At 35.5% G+C, this 22663-nt stretch overlaps 1 long non-coding RNA gene across 2 annotated transcripts; it reads left to right on the top strand.

The window, feature by feature from the left end:
• The first annotated feature begins 13493 nt into the window (after window positions 1-13493).
• On the top strand, window positions 13494-22279 carry LOC148872521 (uncharacterized). Of its 2 annotated transcripts, none has more exons than XR_016106998.1 (3): window positions 13494-13960; window positions 16101-16238; window positions 21515-22279. It is a non-coding gene; the product is annotated as an uncharacterized LOC148872521 (long non-coding RNA). The 2 variants fall into 2 exon arrangements; XR_016106997.1 differs by having other exon boundaries at window positions 13687-13960; window positions 16104-16238.
• Window positions 22280-22663: the final 384 nt, after the last annotated feature.

The raw sequence follows: 22663 nt of genomic DNA, 5'->3' as shown, positions 1-22663 counted from the left end.
TATACTTAGCGTTAGTAATGGATAAAGAAACTATATACTGCAAAGTAGCTATCCAACTAACAACACAACCACCAATACAAAACGCATAACCTGTGAGTGACTTTCTCCTGTCAAGATCACTTGCATAATTTAAACTAACATAGTCCATCAAACTATCACTATTCCTCATAAACTCCAAACAACATCTAATGTTTCTTTCAAGTATCTGAGAATCTACTTCATTGCCTGTCAAGTATCTAAGAATCTACTTCACTGCCTGAGAATCTACTTCACTGGCGTAGAAATAGAAATCCACTATGTAGTAGGTAATGGAGAAGAAATATAGAGTTGTGCTCTCACATAAAACCCTAAGCCCCAAAATACACCCAATATCACTCAAGACTCTGCCTTCTATATACAAGAGAGAAAACCGCCGAAAAATACATGACTCTTTGTATTCGGTTCAGACCTATAAAATGAATATGGGTTAGGTCCATACCGCTGCGGGTGATTTGTGGTGGGCTACGGGCTTATGCATCTACCACAAACCACTATGAAATTTTTCCTTCCAGTTTTTTTCAAATTTATTCGGAGCTGATTCATGAAGCGGGTCACCACAAAGAATTCAAGGCACAAACATAACATATCATATACATGCATTTTAAATGTATATGGTTACTTTTGGTGCTAGTTTAGTTAATGAAAATCGCTTAAAGAATTTCCATTATTTGATTGTAGAACACGGACACAATAAGAAAACAACTGGACAAATTGATGTCTACAGCTTTGGCCTCATGTTATTAGAGCTTATTACTGGTAGAAAAACTAAGCTACTAGAGTCTATAGACTTGGTTAATGTTGTAAGTGAAGTGGGAGTAATAAAGTGTTCTATGTGTTTGATATCAAGATCTCCGGTTCATCCCAATAGGCATGTTTGATGCTCTTGCAGTTTCCCTTCATTGCACTTTTATCATGTTAGAGAAACAACCAACAATGTTTGAACCTTGAAGTTATTCAATCACTTAAGTCCTTGGACTCTAAGACCTACATTCTAAGTTCATTTTTCAGTGATGGCAAATTCTACACCTTAGACAAGCATTTAGACCCAACCAGAACTCTAATAAATACTAAAGTAATCCTTTCAGGCTATGTTTGGTTTGAAGGAAAAAGTAGGGAAAATAAAGGAAAGGTAGAGAAACCTATACACGATTTGTGAAGGTTTCCCTAACTGTCCTTTCCTTTCCCTACTTTTTCTTTCAAACCAAACATAGCTTTAAGGTTTCCCCTCTCCCTTTTTAAATTTAACTCTAGTTTGCAAATTTGTTTTCAAGTTTTTTGTTTTTGGACATTGTTTCTTTTGTAACTAATACCAGAATTTCCTTTTGGATTTTGATGAATATAATTATATTCACCATATTGATGCTAATCATCAAGCACCACTTCTGAACTACTTCTTGTTATCAATTATAATATGGATGCAGGATCTTCTTGAAGAAAAAGCATTAAAGAGTCATTTAAAGAAATAGTTAAATGGGGTCAATAACGCAGTTCCTTTATGGATCATAGTTAATTGCAATACAATCTTTACATAAGTAATGCAAGACATGAAATCGATTTCAAAATTGCCATTTGTTAATCAAATTTTAAACGGAGAAGTATGGATACATCTGATGCAGAATTCTGAATTCCAGCCCCCCCTCCCCCTACTACTAGCCCTCTCCCCCCTATAAACTACATCCTGCCCGTGAATTTGGCATCAATTCATGGTCAGGATGCATTGCCCCTGTACTTTGGGGCTATAAAATTCTGTTCTATATTTGAGAAAACACTACATTTACTATTTTTGTTCTAATCATCATTAATTTGCTCTAATTTCACAATTTCTATTTGTTATTAATTAAGATGAAAAAAATTTAATTCATGTGTTCTTGTGTCAAGATCCTTCATTGTAACTTGTATGTTTTAAAGTGTATTCTATTTAAACACATCCTACGCATTCATGTTTCAAATTTGGCCACAATACAACACATGAACAATCTTAAAACCTGAATGATTCTTACATTCACTTATCTACAACCACTTGTCACTATTCAATCAACATCAATCCACTGTTGAACTATAAAATAAAAAATTCCTGTAATTTGTCAGGGTTAAGAGGAGCCATGGAAATATGCTCCAAATCCAATGGAATTTGTCATTACATCATTAACCAAAAAAGGCATGAAACATTTGGCCATGAGTAAAAATTGACTATATTTCTACCTCATTGAATGTTTGAAAAAAATAAATCACTAGAGAGGGAATATGACTGAAAAGGGAAATTTTAGATGGTGATTGGCAATGGAAGTGGACCTTTCCTGGTGAAACATGGGATGGAATCCTAAATCATAGATGAATTCTTTAAAATCATTTTGCTATTTTTTTGAAAGTGATTCCTTTTAAACTTTTTTATTCATAAGGCTAAACAACAAGAGGTAGCCCATTGCCCATCCCTGATTTAATCCCAAATCTCTCCAATACAACCAATCAGAGACCTTATCAAATAGGGCACCTTGATTCTTTCTAAACTTGAGAAGGATAAACAGAATGTGCTTTTTTGGAAAAGAATCTTCTATAAGCTATTGCTTACATTTACCATAACTCACACAATTATGGTCTAATATCTTCACATCTAACATTGGCCCAGGAATCATAGTTGGAGTTAAAGATGTAGCCTTGGTCCAATTCACAACCCAAATTTAAAAATGAAAAGAAATTGCACAAAGTAAAAGAGATCATACAACATTTTGAAAGAATATAAAAACAAATGATAAATCAAATTGGAAGCACATTTCGTGAGGGAGTTGATACAAGGAAGAGAAGAATACTCTTATGAATCAGGATTTAAACAAATACCGTCAGTGGAAAAGTATTTAGGAGCCAAACTAAAATTTTGGAAAAGCAAACAAGTTAAAGCAACTGGAAGCTATCCAAAAAGTTGAAAATAGATTGACATCTAGGAGAGCAAAACTTTTATCACAAGAGGAAGAACTACTATGGTAAAAGTAGTGATACAAGCTCTACCAATGTAAACCATGGGTGCTACAATTATACCATCATGTGTTGTACAAAAAATGGAAAAAATCCAAAAGGATTTCTAGTGGAATGGCAACCCAACAAAGAAGAGTACACACACTATATCCTAGGAAGTGTTCTATAGACGATAAAAAGAAGGTGGATTGTGTTTTTGTAGTATGCATGAAGGAACTTAACAAAGCACTATTCGCCAAACAAGCATGGAGATTATTTTCTTTCTCAGACTCTCTCTGGTCAAAAATGATTAAGCAAAAATATGTAAAGGATACCTCCTTGTTCTCATCAAGGAAAAAAAATTGCCTATTCAGTGGCACACGAATGGAGTCTTGGTAGCACCTCTTCATCTCATGCCACCACGCAAGGGTTGGCGAAATAGTTGGGCATTTACTTTGAAGACACATAGAGGTGGCAATTGGGCGGGTTGGGTTGGGTTCGGTTTGGGTTGAGTGTTAACCCAAAACATCTAACCCGTCAACCCATTAATGACCCAATTAGATAGAATTAAATGGGCTGGGTTCAACCCAAACCAACCTGAAACCAACCCAACTCATTTAGATAAAATAATGAAAATTACACAAACATAATAAAAATTGCAGGAAATAAAATAGAAATTAAACAAAAACACAAAAATGCATAAAATTAATATAAATTACATAAAAATTGAAAAAACAAAAAATTACAAAAAAACTTTAATTGCATAACTATATAATAAAAATTATAGAAAAACATAGAGAATGAAGAAAAATAACATAACTTATGAAAAAAAAAAGAAAACCTAGAAATTGCAAAAAAAAAAGAACAAAAACTCGAGAATGATATAAAAATCATAGGAAAACATAGAGTGAAGAAATATAATAGAAATTACCGATAATATAAATAGCTAACGGAAAAATTACAAAAATTTGTAGAAAAACTGGTGTTGGGCAAATGCCTCTCAGCTCATATAAGAATACTTGTCGTTTAGATATCTAGCAAACAATAATAGTAGCCCCATTACACACACACCTTATTACTATTGATTCCAGATTCTAATGATCTTCTTCCCCATCCCCCTCACAAAAAAAAACCCTAACTCAAATGATGGTTTCTCTTTCTCTAATAATTGATCTTCTTTCGAATTGATACTACTACCATTAGAGGTGTAAAATGGGTCATGTTAGTCGTGACTCGGCATGGCCTAACATGAATTTGAACCGGCCCGACATGGTGGTCCGTAGGCCATGCTAGGCCTGGCATAATCGTGTGGGTCGTGCTGGGCCTGGGATTTTAGGTCCATGGGCCAAGCTGACATGGCACGACCGAGCGGGCCGTGCCGCCAGTGGCCCTCATGCCAGCACAGCGCAACCTGTAGCCCATCCTAGCACGGCCCGACATAACCCATATATATTATTTTTATATTATATATATAACATTATATAAATTATAATTGTATAATAACGTATAGTATATAATATTGTAAAATAAATATTTTTTAATTTTATTATACTAATTTATTTAATTATTGTATATATAAGAAATTTTATACATCAAAATTCATATAAAATTAAAATTTGAAGTTTTTTGTCAATTTTTTAAATAAATAGCTTTGGCCTGATGCACGACCCAACATGGCCCAAGGCTCGGCCCATGGGCCAGGCCAGCCCACGACATGACATGGGCCTAGGCCGTGGGACTTGTCGGGTCAACCCCCTAAGTTATCCCTAAGGGGGCATAACCTGGGACAGCTCGTGGGTCAGCAAGGCAAGACCCGCACTTTGTGCGGGCCCATGACCTGTTTTATAGCTTTAACTGCCATTAGATTAGGATTCTGGTCCAAAGAGAGAGAGATTAGTAGAGGATGAGGCTTTTCGCCCTCATAAGTCAAATATGTAGAGAAGGAGACTTATCACCCCTAGATCTGAAAGTTGTAGAGGAGGAGACTTGTCGCCCTCAGATTTCAAAGTTTTAGAGGAGGAGACTTACCGTTCGTAAAGGAAGAAAATTTATCTAGAATCCTTAATAGATGGATATCCGTTGGGACACCCATGACCCAACCTGCCCAAAGCATTTAAAATTTTGTTATTGGTTTCACCCACCCGCTAAGAATCCAATATTAAAAATTACAACCCAACCTGCTAATAAATGAGTGGGTTGGGCGGGTTGGGTTAAAAATTGCCGCCCCTAGTTACAAACAAGTTGTTTGGCTTGTGAAAAGAGATAAAAAACTATTATATAGTTTGCAGCAAATACTAACTAGAGAAAAAACTATTATGTATAAATACCACAAGAGACCTAACTAGAGAAAAAAGCAAAGCAATGACCAAGCACAAAGATTATAACTAATTATCTATTATATGTGGACGGGTCGAAACAAACCAAGCAGCAACAGGTTTTATCATCCTAACAAGACCAAATGTTACTATGTTTGCAGCAAGTAGAGGAATTAAAATCTTTGGAAATGTTCACACAGAATGGTGCACACTGCTCGATGGTTTGAGGAGGGCAATTTTGCTAGATATCTAGTCACTTTTTGGTTTTTCTGACTCAAAAGGCATTGTAAATACCATAAACATTAACTGGACTATCGAGTGGAGCACGAGCGCCGTATATACAAGAGAAGGTCAAAAGCCTTAAGAGCGTTTTTTATGTTATTTTAGTAAATCATATTAGTAGAACCTCAAATTGTACTACCAACAATCTAGTATACATTGCCATGTAAGTATAATCACTTAGTCGATCATGAGGCAGCATAAAGTCTTCCAGTAACGATATTGATATATGAGTGAAGTCATTTCCTTTTGGAAAAAAGAAAATGTTTGGGCTATATTATGTGTCCCTTCCGTGGCTGCCATATCATTTTCGGCCACATCGGCACCACATAAGATGGATAAACGCGACCAAGGAACCCCGTACGGATAAGGAGGATGGCTCCGGCGGGATCAAGACGTATCCTGAATACCTCGGTGGACGACCTCATCCCGACAACCCTAGAAGGCTCATCCGAATAGGACACAGATCCTCGATTATAAATAGATAATCCCAACCCAAGGTAAGGGACTTTTGACTCTTCAGCATCCATAATGTTATTATGCCTTTGCTCGGACCAGCACGTTGCCCTACCACCCACTATCCTTGACTAACTTGAGTGTTGGAGTACCTACCCGGGGAACAACTCCTCGGGCCTCTAACCATATTCTTGTTTCAGCCCTTGGCGTGCAGTTTCATCCTTCCACCTCGGCTTCACCAGTTGGCAGGATTATCTGACTGTGATCTTGGTTTGGAACACCTCGAATCAGACAACATCAGATTGGTGTTGTTTGTGAGAAATCCACAAAAAGTCATTCCCAATTTTCTTTCTACGCAATCAAGAAACATGCCAAGAAACACATTTGACCGCTCCATAGGCCGATCTACATCTCAGGGACATGAAATTAAACTTAATGATATACTCTTTTTTTTTTTTTTGTAGTAAGGTAAAATTAAAAGGCCTATCGATAGCAAAGTTGCAGCAGAGAACATGAAAATAAATCGATGGGAGTTTAGAGTGTCGAATGTGTGTACCTTTGGAGTTGAAGAAAACATGAATGAATTGGAATTGGATGGAAATTCGGAACTATCACATGTGTGTACCTTTGGAGTCGAAGATGATTTTGGTCCCCTATGAAAATTCAAGACTACCTTCTTAACTCCTCGATTTGAAGCACCGCGTCTATTCATGATGAACTGGAAATCGCTCCAATGGCATCGGTCAAGAACAAAGAATCTTGCAAACAAAATAAACAATATATACAAAAAGAAAAATAACAGATCTGATTAAGATACCACCAAATTCGGGAAGGTTCCACATATATCAACTACGACTTGGGAAGGCATTGGACTAGGTTGACCTCAAATTGTTTTCGAATGAGAACGATGTTGCAAGAATGTGATATTTCGAATCCAAACAAAAGCATGATAGGGATAGGCTTCGGCAACGCCAACTTCCGTCAAAGATGAAAAAAGAGGCTGCAAGATTCGAGGGTAGGGAAAAGGCCCCCACTCCCCCCTTAAAGCACCGTGACGGATCTAAATTCAAGAGATTGAAGATAAAAAGAAAACATGGCAATGATACTCGGATCAAAATGTCGATCACAAAGTGATCCAACAACTTCTAGAGGTAGACTTAAAAACGAAGAAAAACAAAGAAGTGGATCCAAGATACCGGCAATACAATTTAGCTACAAATACCACGGAAGGCAAGACAGGTACGCCATAAAAGAGATTCTCAAAAGAAGAGAAAAAAAATGGCATAAAAAAATGGTCACCAGACAATCTAGCAGCTTCTTGAGACAAAAATCAAAACATAGAAAAATAGAGAAGTAGATTTATGATTAAAAATAAATGAAGAGAAGAAAATAGATAGAGGATGCATGATAATCGTATAGACAAGAAAAAGGTGAAATTCATTCAGCAACAAACCAAGCATCAACATCGGACTTCTAATGTTCCCTTCCGTGACGACATCGCAATGCTTCTCCATTTGTTGAGGCAGGCAGCAGGTAAAGGAATGATCGAAGAAGAAGAAGAAAGGGAAAAAAGGATAGAGAGAGAGATTGCAATGAGAGTGGGAAGGGTTCTAGTAGTGAGACGGTGCTCTGTATTCAAATGGGACCAAAGAGACGAATCTGGTAGTGGCGGTGGTGGTGAGGAAAGAACAAACCAGGGGATGGGAAAAGTGTTCAGGAAGACTCTCACTACCGTGAACTTTTGTTGCCACTGTCAATGAATTTTGGGGAACTCCTACTAGACCAGGTTTCCATACCGGATTTGGTGTCTCTAGAGTTCTCAATAATGGTTACCGCATGAGGTCGGAGGCTCTTGCTTGTTGAGTTGGGGTATGATGGTGACAATCCTGTGATCGTTGTCTAATGATGCCCAAGGAAGATGAAGGTAGACGAATGACTTGTCATGACTGTAGTCGATCGTGGGAAGTGGTGATAGGAGACCACACTAGCTTGTAGTCTTGACTACAACGGAAAATAGGAGGTTGGAACAAGGTCCCTGTAAATCTCTATAAATCCTTTCCTTCAACCACCATCCTTAGCTCTCACCTAATGAAATTCTCGGAGATCACGATGGTAAGCAGAGATTCTAATGTAAGCACCATGGTAAGGCAGCGTTGATTCCTGAAATTTAAATTTGATTTTTCTTTTAATTTTTATCATTTTTTTTTATTTTTTTCTTTTCAATTTTTTTAAATTCAAAAATGTAAAATTTAAATTTCGAAATTTGAAATTCAAATTCAGATTCGAATTAAAATTTAAATTTAAATTTAAATTCAGATTTCAAATTTAAACTCAAATTCAAAAATTTCAACAATTTCCTATTTAGCAATTAATTGTTCAATTTAACAACTAAAAGAAAAGAAATTAAATAAACCAACAAATAATAATTGCAAAAAGAAAATAAAACAACAATTAATTGTGATAAATAGAATTAACAACTACCAATAAAATTCTAACAAACTAATTGCTAATCTAAAAATTAAACTAAAAATAAAATGATCAAAAAGAAAATTATGCAAGAAATAGAAAAAATAAAAGAAAAAAATACAAATAAAAAAATTAAACTGAAAATAAAATAAACAAAAGAAATAATATGCTGAAATTTTTTTATTTGTATTTTTTTGTTTTGATTTTTTTTTAATAAAAGGAAAACACAGATCTAAAATTTAATATGATAATAAAATTAATGAAAGAAAAATATGCTACAAAAATAAATAAAATAAATGGAAATTTCTTTATTTCTTTTTTTTGTTTTTTTTTTATCTAAAATAAAAGAAAAAAACGAATCTAAAATTTAAACCGAAAATAAAATAAACAAAAGAAAATTATGCTGCAAGAAATACTAAACTAAAATAAATGATTATTTTTGTTTTTTTAATCTGAAATAAAAGAAAAAACAAACCTAATAAAGCAAAAAAACCGAACAAGAAATTAAAATAAAGAAAGAAGAATAGATCTAGAAACAAAATGGAAGCAAAATAATACTAAAAAAATAAATCACATCTAGAAAAAAATTAATTAAAAATTCAAAGATAACTATTCTATAAAAAAAAGTTTGAAAATAAAAATAAGAAAATTAAAAATAAAATGAAATGACTACACCTGAAACGCAATCCAATTTCTCTTCTCTTCTCTTCTGTCCCACAGTCCCGCAATGCTCCGGTACCCCACCTTTCGCTATTCGGTCCTGCAGAGTCATAGAGAAACAAGAACTAAACGGAAATAATGGATCAAGTAATGAAACAAAAAAGAAAAAATAATGAAATAGATTCGGAAAATGTAAATAAAAATTTTTCTCCGTGCTTCTCCAGTAACGACGCAAAAAACTTGGTGTCTCCGAAAGCGTCTCATTAACCACTTCGAAACATCATTTTTAATATTTATAATTTTATTCTGATTCTCAAGCAACTACTAACGCAGTAAAGTATACGAACGGGTCGTATCCATAGGGAGGCAAGGGTAAAATAATTACATACTTAGATCCGGGAGAGGGAACACAAAGGGGAGTTATAGAAATATAAAATTAATTAATTAAAAAGAAAAAAAATGGAATTCATTAAAACCAAATTCAAACAGTACTGAGAATAACAAGTGTATAAAAATAAATAATAGAAACAAATAAATAAAAGGAACGAAATTAAAATGTTTGAGAATCTGATTAGAGGTAATAGTCTCCGGATCTCTCCTATGACCCTTGAACTTCTCGAGCTAGGCCTTCCATCTTACCTGATCGAATTTCAGATCTGCAGAAAAAAAATAAAACACAAATTAAATCTAATAAAAATAAATTTGCTGGAAGGAAAAATTAAACTGAAAATTAAAGAATAGAAAGTAATTCTAAAACTGAAGAAAATATGGTTAGGATTCAAATCAAGAGGTGGCAGTAGTGGTGTTGGAAAACTGCAAGTAGGAACCCCTCCTCTTGCTTGGGCATTCTCCTCTTCCTCTACCCTTAAACTTCTCAAGATCAACCTTCCTTCTTACCTGGGTTAATTGACCAACCCCTTCTATAGGGCCCCTGGGAACCTTTTTATAGAGAATGGTGGACATAACTAGAAATAGGGAGAAAGATGGGGCGGCAACTAGGTTTTAGCAAAGTTAGGGATGCCCTAGGGTTTCTTATGGATGGCTAAGATGGTTTTGGGGTGATCCTATGACTGAAAATAAAAAGGAGAGGGCACCCAATATTATGTAGGGCTGAGATTTGGGCACCCAGAAATGGAGGGTATAGATTAGAACATCAAGGGTTGAAGGAATAAGATTAAAAGAATAGATGGTGCCCTAAATTGAATGGTTGGGATATAAGATGGAGAGAGTGGCTAAGATTTAATGGTGGGGAGCTGAATGGTGAGGATTAGCAGAATAGGTGGCACCCTAGGGTTTAAAAACTTTAAATGAGAGCTCTAAAATGAGTGGTTGAGATTAAAATAGGTGGAGGGTGGAGATTAAACACCTAGGTGTGAGTAGGGTTTGCTAAGAGTGAAAAAATTAGGTTAAAAAGGCTCCTAGAGTTTGTTAAGAGTGAAAAAATTAGGTTAAAAAGGCTCCCTAGGGTTTGCTAAGGAGAGGGGAGCATGGTAATACAATAGGATGGGCGCCAATTGGGTCGAGCAGATAAGAGGCGCCCTCCTATTCTTAGTTCTTTACAAAACCCCCCCTTTCTCAACTGAACTTCACACCATCTTCCCAAAAACTGTTTTTCAGCCATGAAAACTCCCCAATTTTCTATCTAATTTGCACGGAGACTCTCAGAGGTCACATAATTGATTTTAATTAGGAAAGTGACACATTTTGACTTTTATAAGGCCAGAAATACCCCTGAATTGATGCACATAAGGCAAATAAATGCAGGGTTATCATTTAGCTAATTACATATTGTTTTAAAGTACCCCTACTATTTCTGACAATTATCTAAAACCTTTCCAACCATTAACTCTCCATCATAAACTCACATGTGACATCATGTGTCTGTTATATTTTTTAAAACAAATCCTAAAATACCCTTTTATTGGACAAATACACAACCTTAACTTTGCCACTGAATCAATTATCATGAACCCCCACCAAATGAGAGTCAACTTGTTTTGGTGCCTTAGCTGCCAACTCTGAGGAGTTGTTCAGAGGTTGCCGACTACCCCGTCTTCAATTCTGGCAGCTTCTGTCTCTCTGATACCATAGGATTTTTTGATGACTTCTCTATCGATAGATTAGTGGAATAGGAGACAAACAAGACAAATTTTAAATAATGGTGGGTCGATGATCTTCACTCTTCTCTCGTAGTCAAGTTCCTATGATGGTAGAGTGGCCATAGGCCCTCATTTGATCCTCAACATGTTGGTATATCCAATGGCCATGTGACAAGCCACATGTTGATGGAAGTTGATCCAATCTTGTATGAGGGTTTTCATGAATTGCTCTTAAGTCAAAGAAACCTGCTTGACTAAAGCGATTCCTATTTCAAAACTATAGGCACCTATGGTCAATGTTGCCTCTTAGCGTAACTTCTCCTGGTCCAAAGTTCCATCTCAACCAAAAGCCCACTTACTACAACTATAAAACCTATAATAGCAATCAAAGGGGAGGATGTTGTAACAGAAGCAGGGGATGTAGTTGTGGTTGGTTCATCACATTGTTCAACATAATGATCTACCTACTTCCACTACACGATTGTCTATCTCTGTTTGTGATTCGTGTTACTAAGGAAGATGCACTGCTTTTCATTACCTTCATCTACTTCTTTAAGTGATGGTCCACCTGATCTTCTTTACACAAATATTTGGGCTCCAGCCCCCACTTTAGGGATGACAATTTTCCCGATCCCCGATTAGTACCCAACTTCCCTAATCCGATGAGGTCGGGGATGGGGATTTTTTGGCGAGGTGGGGGCGGAGACGAGGATTAATTGGGATCCTCGATCGGGTTAGGGTCGGGGATGAGGAATGAGGTTCTCGCCTAGCCCTAACCTCGATTATATATATTAAATATTATTCATATTAAATATATTTTATTATATAATATTTTTAGATTATTGATAATAATATTATTTATATTGTAATTTTTTATTTATTTTAAGTAAATTTATTTTTCAAAAAATATTGTGAACTAAAAAATTCGAGGATTCGGGTCCCCACAGGAACCTGTCCCCATTGGGGATCGAGGATGGAGGACAACTTTTATCCCCGATGAGGAACGAATTTGGAGACTGAGCTTTATTTTATAATTGGAGATGGGGGCGAGGAATATGATCCCTACCCACTTCTTCTCTTGAAGTATTTTGCTATTATGTACTTTTTATTGATGTTAAGGCAAATTTCCTAAATTAACTTTATGGTTTAGCTAATTACATATTGTCTTAAAGCATCCCTACTGTTTCTCACAATTATCTAAAACCTTCCCTATTTTATAATTGAAAAGAAAGCAGAATGTATGCAGATTTCATAAATTTCATAGCGTGAAGTATCCATACATCAATTTCCCCATGGGAGAAAATAGAAATTAATGAATAATTAATAAATGATTAATATGCTTTCCTATATATTTTATTAGAAATTTCAAAGTATGGACTGAGTGAATGAATAGAGATAATAGTTTATTACCATTAAGTACATCAAGGAATAAACTTTCAACTGCTACACAATGCTCTTGAACCCTAATAAGTAACAAGTGTTGTCCACAATCAGAGGTTTCAAATTTAAATCAAGTGATTCTCGAGTTGTTTTAATAAGTGGTGCTCCTCGCCTATACCTGTCACAGTTGAACATTAAAATTAAAAGAAAGGCAATAACATCAACTATTAACTAAAGTAAAAATAAGCCCAATAAATTGGTTCTGAGGATAATATAAAGTGACTTACGAACGAACCAGAGGAAGAGGAAGAACCTGATTGATATAAAAATCAACGATCTCGTGGTTGTGATATTTGTAAATCTGGGACATGGGATATCCTAGGCCAATCTTCACCCATATTGCTTGAGCATCTGCCCTGTAAGTTAGAGAACATTCTTGAATACGTAGAAGCTGTAGTTCTGTTAGATGCTGCATAACTTCAGGTAGATATGACAGATTGGGGCAATGAAAAATAGAAATCTCTCGAAGGGATTTGAGTTCTCCCAGCTCCTCTGGTAGCTCAACCAATTTTGGCATATATCTTATCACCAAAACTTTTAGGGCAGAAAGACCTCCGATGCCCTTCAACGAGAGAAAGTTTGGACAATACTCAATTTTCAACTCTTCAAGATCGGCGAGGTATTGCTTCACTGCTTGAGGATGCAATGATTTCAAATCCCAACAATGTGAAATTAGCTGGTGCTCAGCTAATTTCACACTACTCATGTAACCACCACATCCTTCCCACTACTCATGTAACCACCACATCCTTGGAAATTAGCTGGTGCTCAGACCTAGAGTCTTTTCCTTGGGAGACGATGGAAGGCTTGACTTCTATCCGAATTTTACATATTTCACATTGTGATCAATTGACATCATTGCATCCTCAAGCAGTGAAGCAATACCTCGCCGATCTTGAAGAGTTGAAAATTGAGTATTGTCCAAACTTTCATTGGTTGAAGGGCATCGGAGGTCTTTCTGCCCTAAAAGTTTTGAGGATTAGGCATCTGCCCCATTTGTTGGAGCTGCCAGAGGAGCTTGGAGACGTCGAATTGCTTGAAGAGCTTTATATTGATGACTGCCCCAAATTGACATCTCTACCTAAAGAAATGAAGCATCCAAAAACAGTACTACGGGAGCTACTAATCCAGCATTGTCCAAACTTTCATTCGTTGGAGGGCATCGGAGGTCTTACAGCCCCAAAGGAGAAGCCATGGCGCATCACTATCTCTGTTCTACTTTTATCCTCAACATCAGACATCCTTCTTCTACCTCTGGTACGTACGTAGTCACTTTATCTCCGCAACCAAACTATTTCATTGTGCTTCTTTTAATGTTGATCTACAACAGGGGAGGCCAATAGAAAATGGTCTCACATTTTAATTTGTTTTTAATTTACAAGTTTCGTCTATTTCTACATTGTTTCTTATCTTTTATGGGAAAATTGACAATTTCTTTTAGACCTTACAGTCATTTCCAAGGAACAAGAAACAGGGGAGGCCAATAGAAAATGGTCTCGCATTTTAATTAGTTTTAAATTTAATTTACATCAACATGAAACTATTGTTGTTGGGTAACCAATATTGTGTTAAACATGGAATATAATCCTCTATGCATATCCTCAATAAACATCAATAATGCCCCATAAGATGAACCTTTATGGATATATCTTCCCTTTAACTTTGTTTACTGTTCCTGCTTTTACAACAATGGGTCACAACAAGCTTTGTAACTGTGCATTGGAAATATCTGCCTAGTCCTCAACGTCCAAATGTTCCCATTGCACAGCTTCGAGGCTGTTGTGACTAGTTGTTGAGACTTGATCCTAACTCGGCCACAAATTAATGAGGTAAATAAAATTTAGGGTAAATTATAGATTAGTACACTGTACTTTTGGGGCGGTGGGAATTACCCTCCTCAACTTTCAAATTCCGAGAAAGATCCCTTTGTTTGTATCTCATCAATTAATTGAAAAAGATTCTTATCATAAGAATATTTAGACATTTTTAAATCCCCAAAGTACTCTTTGTTCATGGATTTTCTAAAACAAGTGTTGGTGTTCAGTTTAGCGTTTTTTTTTATCAATTTCCATTTCTTATTGGTTTAATTGATATTAATTGCATGTTGTGTTTGTTGCAATTTTAGGTTTTTATAGAATTTTCTTGGGTTTTTTGTTATAATTTCCATTTTATAGAAGTTTCTGAAATGGGTATTTTGGTAAATTAACTTCCTTGTCACTCAACTTAACGAAGAGGGGGTCTTCGTTGGAATTTGAATGTTTAAGGGGGTTTGTGGAATTTGTTTATACTATATTGTATAATCAACTAGATTTTCTGTTTAACCTTCTTATTCTGATTCTGATGATGCATTTGGACTTATGTTTTTCTTTCTTTTAAGCATGTAACAAAATAAAAGGACTACAAACTACTATCAACAAGAAGAAATAGAGTTGTTCAACAAGGCAATCACATATAGGGGCCTATCTTGGAGTCATAAATACACATGCAAACTCTTTTTGCTTATTGAATGTTTGAATAGATAAAAATAGAAGAATATTCAGCTTTTTCGGCTGCTTGAAAAGCATGATTGCTCCACAAACAAATATGGTGTTAGAAATTTATTCAACCTTTGAGTATCATCTAATTTTATTGATTAGCTTCTTTTTACCCATTTTCATTTTCCCTCTTTATAATTTTAAAAGTTCCAAATCCTCATTGTTTTTCTAGCCTCTACATAAAAGTTTGTGTTGTTGTTTCTTCTTTTGTTGTACAAATTTGACAACTACTAATATTTGTATATCTTTACAAATATCTTTTACTTAGATCTCAGTTTTAGAATTTTCCCTAATTAGTCATTTCAAATTTATCTTTAAACCGAAAATATTCATTCAGGTGAGATGCAAATTTTCTCTTGTACATCTGAAGAATCATGTAGGGATCATCATTTCCTGTAATAGTCAAATCTCAAGTTGACAAGCATGAGACATGCATGGGTTCAAGCCTAAGAGTGGCCACTTTGTGAAAAAATTTCCAAAGGTTAGGGTTTATATCCTCTCCTTCCAAAGACATTGGATAACCAACTTGGACCAATATTGGGTTAAGGAATCATATGATAGTAGCAACAATTATTGTTTTATTCAACACTTTCTTTCTATTCATATGTTCTTGTTGTGTTTCTTGATATCATGGTCAGTCCTATTAAAACTTGCAGATCTTATGAGGGCCATTTAGAATTTGGAAGTTTGAAGTCATCATGTAACTTTACCAGTTTGAGCTGTAGATGAGATGAAACCACAAGAAGTACGTTGCACAAGCACATAATAATGGCATATTCAGGATTTTAGTATAGTTTAAATTCGTGACTTCTATGAACAACCAATAGAGTTATTCTTTGCTCTTTGTGTCTCTTTTATTGTAGCAGGACCAATTGATGATTCTTGGCACATGGCACTTGTAGAGAGAGCAACCAAGTTGTGGATATTCTTGCAACTTTGATGTGACAAGAAGGAAAATTGTTTTTTCTTATTTGTAATCAATGCATGACCGACCTCATGAGGTATGTATTGCAGTAAAAGAAGATTTTTATCTGGATGGCCTAAAATTAGGCATTCTTGGTGAAATCTAAATGTTTTGTAAAATGGAAATTTGAACTATAACTTGTTTCTTTTTCTTCTACTTTGGTTGCCCACTGTTAAGAGGTAACTAAAAGGTCTATGTTTATCTTCCCCTCTCAAATAGGGGTCTGTATGAAGCCTTCTCTAGTTCTCTTTGTCTCTTGGTTGGAAGATGGGTAGGGGAGGTTCAAGTCACCTAGAAATTTGGTTGCAAACTTGCTGGTAGAAATTTGGATATGCTTGAGTCCTTTTATAACCTAGCCTTTTAGCTGTAAAAGACCATCTGAGATGCACTATGTTTTATGGTTGAAGTTTAGTTATTTTCTTATGTAGGACTTCATGGACACAATTTGTCCATACCTTATATTCATTAACTAAATTCTTACTATATATTCAAAAGTAACATACAATATTATCTACAAACTCAACTCAACTAAGCCTTATCTACAAACTCAACATACAATATTATCTACATACAATATTATGGGGTTGGCTTCATAAATCCTCTTAGGCTATTTCACTTTCTTTATTGTCATAAATCCTATTAACCAAACAAGATTTGATCATGGGAATAGATGAGAAAGGTATAGTATGCTATTGGGTAATTTTTAGTAGAGTTCACATAATTAAGCTGGGTAGTAGTAAATTCAGTGCTATAATGAAGTTAAACATTGAAGGTATGTCTGTAAATCTTCGAAGGCATAGATCAAGACATTAGCTTATCTTAGGCATAAGAGCCTGATGAAATGCTTGAGATTTTTCTGTCCCAAAGATTTGATTCTCCTAATATATGAGTTTATACAAAGAGATAGTTCAAAAAATTTTGATATGTAAATCAAATTTTATTTAAGGTGGAGTACATTGCTATAGGAGCTACCCAAGGACTAGTTTTCCTTCATGAGAATTACAATTGACACTTGCTTCACAGGAATATCAAATCAAAGAATATTCTTCTATACATGGAATTCGAATCCAAGCTTACATATATTGCATTTGATAGAACTATTGGAGTCTTGGCGAGACTATTTATAAGTTGTCCATGGCTTGTAATAAAGCAGGATCGGCCTGTTTTATGGAACTAGGTCCATAACCATTCTTTAGTAATAAAATGTGTTTGTTGCTTGATTAATTTGCTCAAATTAAAGTGGATTATTTTTAGATGATTTTTAATTTGACTTAATTATAGAATTCCTTGAGAGTGAGGTTCTTGCTAATTGCTTTAGTTTTAATCCATTTGATAAGGAAAACTATGGTAATTCAATTAGGCCCATGGAAACTGCTTTATAATATACTAAAGGCTTGCATACAAATCGCATAATGAAAACTTTTAGCACGCACAAGCCTGAAGGATGGGTGTGGGAAGGTAGTAATGTTTCAATTCTTTAGTTTTTCGGTATAGCATAGATTTCTCCTATTTAATTATACCTCTTTATTGAAATTATTTTGTAAGATTACTTTGATCTCTTACTTATTTATACTCTTTGTTGACACTTTTGTGAAACTTTTCTAATATTAAAAACAACTGAATAAGAATTCTTAATTAACTTGAAACCAGTCATACTAACATATCATGTTGCTGAAAAACCCAAGAAAACAAAATCGAAATGGCACTCAAATGAAAATAAAATAGAGATAAAGAGAAAGCAAACAGAAAGAACAAACAAATTTATGTGGTTCAGCTTATAGCCTACGTCCACGGGCGAAGGAGGAATAGAAAATCCACTATGTAGTAGGTAATGGAGAAGAAATATAGAGTTGTGCTCTCACAGAAAACCTTAAACCCCAAAATACACCCAATATCTCTCAAGACTCCGCCTTCTGTACACAAGAGAGAAAACCCCCGAAAAATACATAACTCTTCGTATTCAGTTCAGACATATAAGATGAATATGGGTCAGGTCCATACCACCGCGGGGGCTCCGCACTGCACCCCCAATGATGATTTGTGGTGGGCTACGGACTTACGCATCCACCACAAACCACTATGAAATTGCCTTCGGGTTTTTCTCAAATTAATTCAGAGCGAACTCACGAAGTAGGTCACCACAAAGAATTCAAATCACAAACATAACAAATCTCCACCTTGGCTTGAATTCTCTCAAGCATCACAGAATAGTAATCCCCCTCCACCTAATCCAACAAAAGCCCTAATGAGCTAACTCAAATGCTGCAAACACCAATCAAGTCCAAACAATGCTTGAACTTAGCCATAGGAAGAGGCTTTGTTAACATATTAGCTAGGTTATCTGCAGTACCAATCTTCACAATGATATCTCCTTGTTCTACAACATCACGAACAAAACGGTACCTCACATCAATGTGTTTCATCCTCTCATGATACATTTGATCCTTAGTCAGATGAATAACACTCTGACTATCACAGTAAACATCAGTCACCTTTGAATCCAAACTGAGTTCACCAAACAAACCTCTCAACCAAATAGCTTCTTTAACTGCTTCGATCACTGCCATATACTTAGCTTCAGAAGTAGATAAAGCAATTGTAGACTATAAAGTAGCTTTCCAACTAATAGTACAACCACCAATAGAAAATACATAACCTGTGAGTGATCTTCTCCTATCAAGGTCACTAGTATAATCTGAACCAACATAACCCATCATGCTGTCACTACTCATCCCAAACTCCAAACAAGAATCTGATGTACCTTTCAGGTATCCGAGAATCCACTTCATTGCCTACCAATGAGTCTTGTTAGGACATAACATATATCTGCTCACCATACTAACTACATGTGAAATGTTAGGTCATGTGCAAACCATGGCATACATAATACTCCCAACTACATTAGAGTAGGGGACATGTGACATATTTTTTTTCTTCATCTATCTGTGGTGACAAGTTTGTTGAAAGTCTGAAGTGGGCTGCAATAGGAATACTTACTAGTTTAGCATCTTTCATGCCAAAGCGCTCTAAGACCTTTTCAACATACTTCTATTGTGTCAAATACAGTTTTCCTACTTTTTGGTCCCTCTAAATCTCCATGCCAAGAATTTTCTTTGCTACACCCAAATCTTTCATTTCAAACTTACCACTCAACTATGTTTTTAATCTGTTGATCTCAGATATTTCTCTTGCTGCAATAAGCATATCATCAATGTAAAGCAGCAAGTAAACAAAAGAATTATCTACAAGTTTCCTAAAATAAACACAACTATCATACTTGCATCTAGAATACCCAAGGGCCACCATAAAAGAGTCAAATATTTTGTACCATTGTCTAGGAGACTATTTTAAGTCGTATAGAGATTTCTTTAAAAAGCAAACATGGTCTTCCTTCCCTTCAACAACAAAACCCTTGGGTTGGTGCATATAAAACTGTTCATCAAGTTCTTCATGCAAGAAAGCAGTTTTAACATCTAATTGTTTTAATTCCAAATTATGCATGGCAACCAAAACAAGAAAAACACGAATGGAGCTATGTCTAACAATTGGTGATAAAACATCATTAAAATCAACACCTTGTACCTAACTGTAGCCTTTTGCAACCAATCGTGCCTTATATCTAGCATCCTCTACACCTAGAGTACCTTCTTTTCTTTTGAAAACCCATTTGCATCTAACAATCCTCTTTTCTCTAGGTGGTCTTACCAACTCCCAAGTCTGGTTCTTATGTAAGGATTCAATCTCTTCATGCATAGTTGTTAACCACTTAGCAGAATTAACAGATGAGATAGTTTCTAAATAAGTATTGGATTCTATAACATCAACATTCTTTGCAACTGACAATGCATAGGCAACCAGATCAGCATAACCATATCTCTGGGGTGCTCTAATCTCTCTCCTTGTTCTACCTATAGCAATAGAATACTGCTCCTCCCCTTCTTCCTCTTGTACATGTTCTTCTATCTTAGTAGAAATGGGCACCTGGACTGATGTAAACTGAGGTGAGGAAGCACTTTTAACTTCTAACTCCACCTTCTTTCCTGAACCTTGTGTTTTATTTGTATCACAAGAATTTAAAGACTCCTTTCTTGGGTGAAGTAAAGCAGATTCATCAAAAGTAACATCTCTGCTAAATATGAACTTTGGTGATTTAGGATCAGGACACCACAATCTATATCTCTTCACACCTGAAGCATAACCAAGAAATATGCACTTCTTGGCCCTAGGCTCAAACTTGCCTTTATTAACATGTGCATATGCTGGACAACCAAATATTTTCAAATTTGAATAATTGGGAGGGTTGCCAGACCATACCTCTTCTAGAGTCTGACATTCAATGGCTGTAGATGGAGATCGATTTACCAGGTGAAAAGCCATATTAACTACTTTCGCCCAAAAATCTTTTGAGGGACCAACATTTGACAACATGCACCTTGCTCTCTCTAGTAGAGTTCTGTTCATATGTTCTACAACTCCATTCTGCTACGGTGTTTTAACAACAGTACGATGCCTTACAATGCCTTCATTTTTGCAAAACTTATTAAACTCATTTTTCACAAAACTCTAAACCATTATCTATTCTCAACCGCTTGACATGTTTTCTTGTTTGCTTTTCAAGCAAAGTTTTTCACTGTTTAAAAGTCACAAATACATCATTCTTATGCTTTAGAAAATAAACCTATACCTTCCTGAAATAGTCATCGATGATGGTAAGAAGATATCGAACACCACCTTTTGATGGAATTTGGGAAGGTCCCCACAGATCTGAGTGAAGATAATCCAAAGTTCCCTTTGTCATGTGAATGGCTGTATTGAAACTAGTTCTTTTCTGTTTCCCAAAAACACAATGTTCATAGAAGTCAGGATTTCTTGTACTTTGGCCACAAAGAAGGCCTCTCCTACTTAACATAGTAAGTCTCCTTTCACTCATATGTCCAAGCCTCATGTGCTATAACTTGGTGGTGTCAGACTCAATAAAAATGATGTAGAAATTGCAACTAAACCTGTGATAGTAATACCCTGTAACACATATAGACTTCCTATCCTCATGCCTTTCATCACAACAAAAGCACCCTTACTAATTTTCAAAACTCCACCTTCAGTTGAATATTTACAACTTTCAGCATCTAGAGTGCCAAGAGAGATGAGATTTTTCTCTAAGTCTGGTACATGTTGTACATTTGTTAATGTTCTCACAACATCATCATGCATTCTGATGAGAATAAAAATTATCATATTTTTATCCCTAAATATTCAGTCTTTTATACTTAATTAGTACTTAATTGGACTCATTATTCGTGTATTTCGATTTAGGGCATGAAAGAAGGCGTCAGGAGAAAACAAGGCTAATCGGGTAACTTTGCATAGTTCCGGCGCCGTGTAATAATGTGGGTATAACTCTCCCATCCAGACTCCGATTGAGATGATTCAAGATGCATTGGAAAGATAAGGAAGAACTCTACAACGTTCATGTTTTCAGTTTTGATAGATTCTGACTTTATCGAATTCAAAATCGGATACGAATTCTGAGAAAATTCACAGCAGAAGCCCAATTCGTTGAAGAAACCCAATACGAATACAAGAATAAGGAAACTGCAAAGAGTCCTATCAGATTCAATTTTCTGTTGTAATTATAGAAAGATAAAGGAGATTGAGATTACCAGATAAAAGATAGGATATGATTAGATCTAAATTAATCCTTGTGAATTAGGACTTTCTATTTTTGAGAAAGAACTCCAAAAAGGAGTTGGAAACAGCCCCTCCTCCTAAAGCTATATAAAGGGAAGGCGGATTAGCACCAAGGCATCAATCACTGGATCAATCAAGAATCCTCCAAGGGAGCTTTAGCCCTCAGAGAAGCAGTCAGTAGCCCAAGGGGGAGAAAAAGAGGAAGGCGGCGGCAAGGAGAAGAAGTTCATTGTCTCAACCTCAAGGGCGACATCCTGAGTTCTTTCTTATACCTTGTTTGTTTAACTTCCTTTATCATGAACTAATTTATTTGTAATTAGGGCTATGGAAAGCCTAACCACGACCATGGATTGAGTGTTATTTAATTCAGCCAAGCTGTTTTTATTTTCATATTGTCTGAGTTATTATGCGTAATACAATTAGGAGCTTGGCCACCTCTTAGTTGATTTGGTTTATGTGAATGAACCGGAAGGGGAATTCATATAATAGACTAAATAATTCATAGTGTGAATTGAATGGTATATAGGAATATATATACATGATTCATTTGATGATATAGGTTTTTCATAGAACTTAATGCACTTTCTATCTCGAGAACTCTAATCGAGGAATCGAAGGGTTACTTGATATAAGTGAATTTGATATATCCTGAAAGGGAATATTAAATAAATTAGTAAAAACTTTAGCTTATGAAAATAATAAATTATCTTGGTTAGTTTAATAAATTGATATTCATTGGAAATGTTAGGTGGACCAATAGTCCTGGCACTTTCA

This window comes from Nelumbo lutea, chromosome 2 (genome assembly GCF_056320005.1).
Source record: "Nelumbo lutea isolate HS-2025 chromosome 2, American lotus-T2T, whole genome shotgun sequence".
Classification (NCBI taxonomy): domain Eukaryota; kingdom Viridiplantae; phylum Streptophyta; class Magnoliopsida; order Proteales; family Nelumbonaceae; genus Nelumbo; species Nelumbo lutea.
This window is presented reverse-complemented; position numbering and strand designations above follow the sequence as displayed.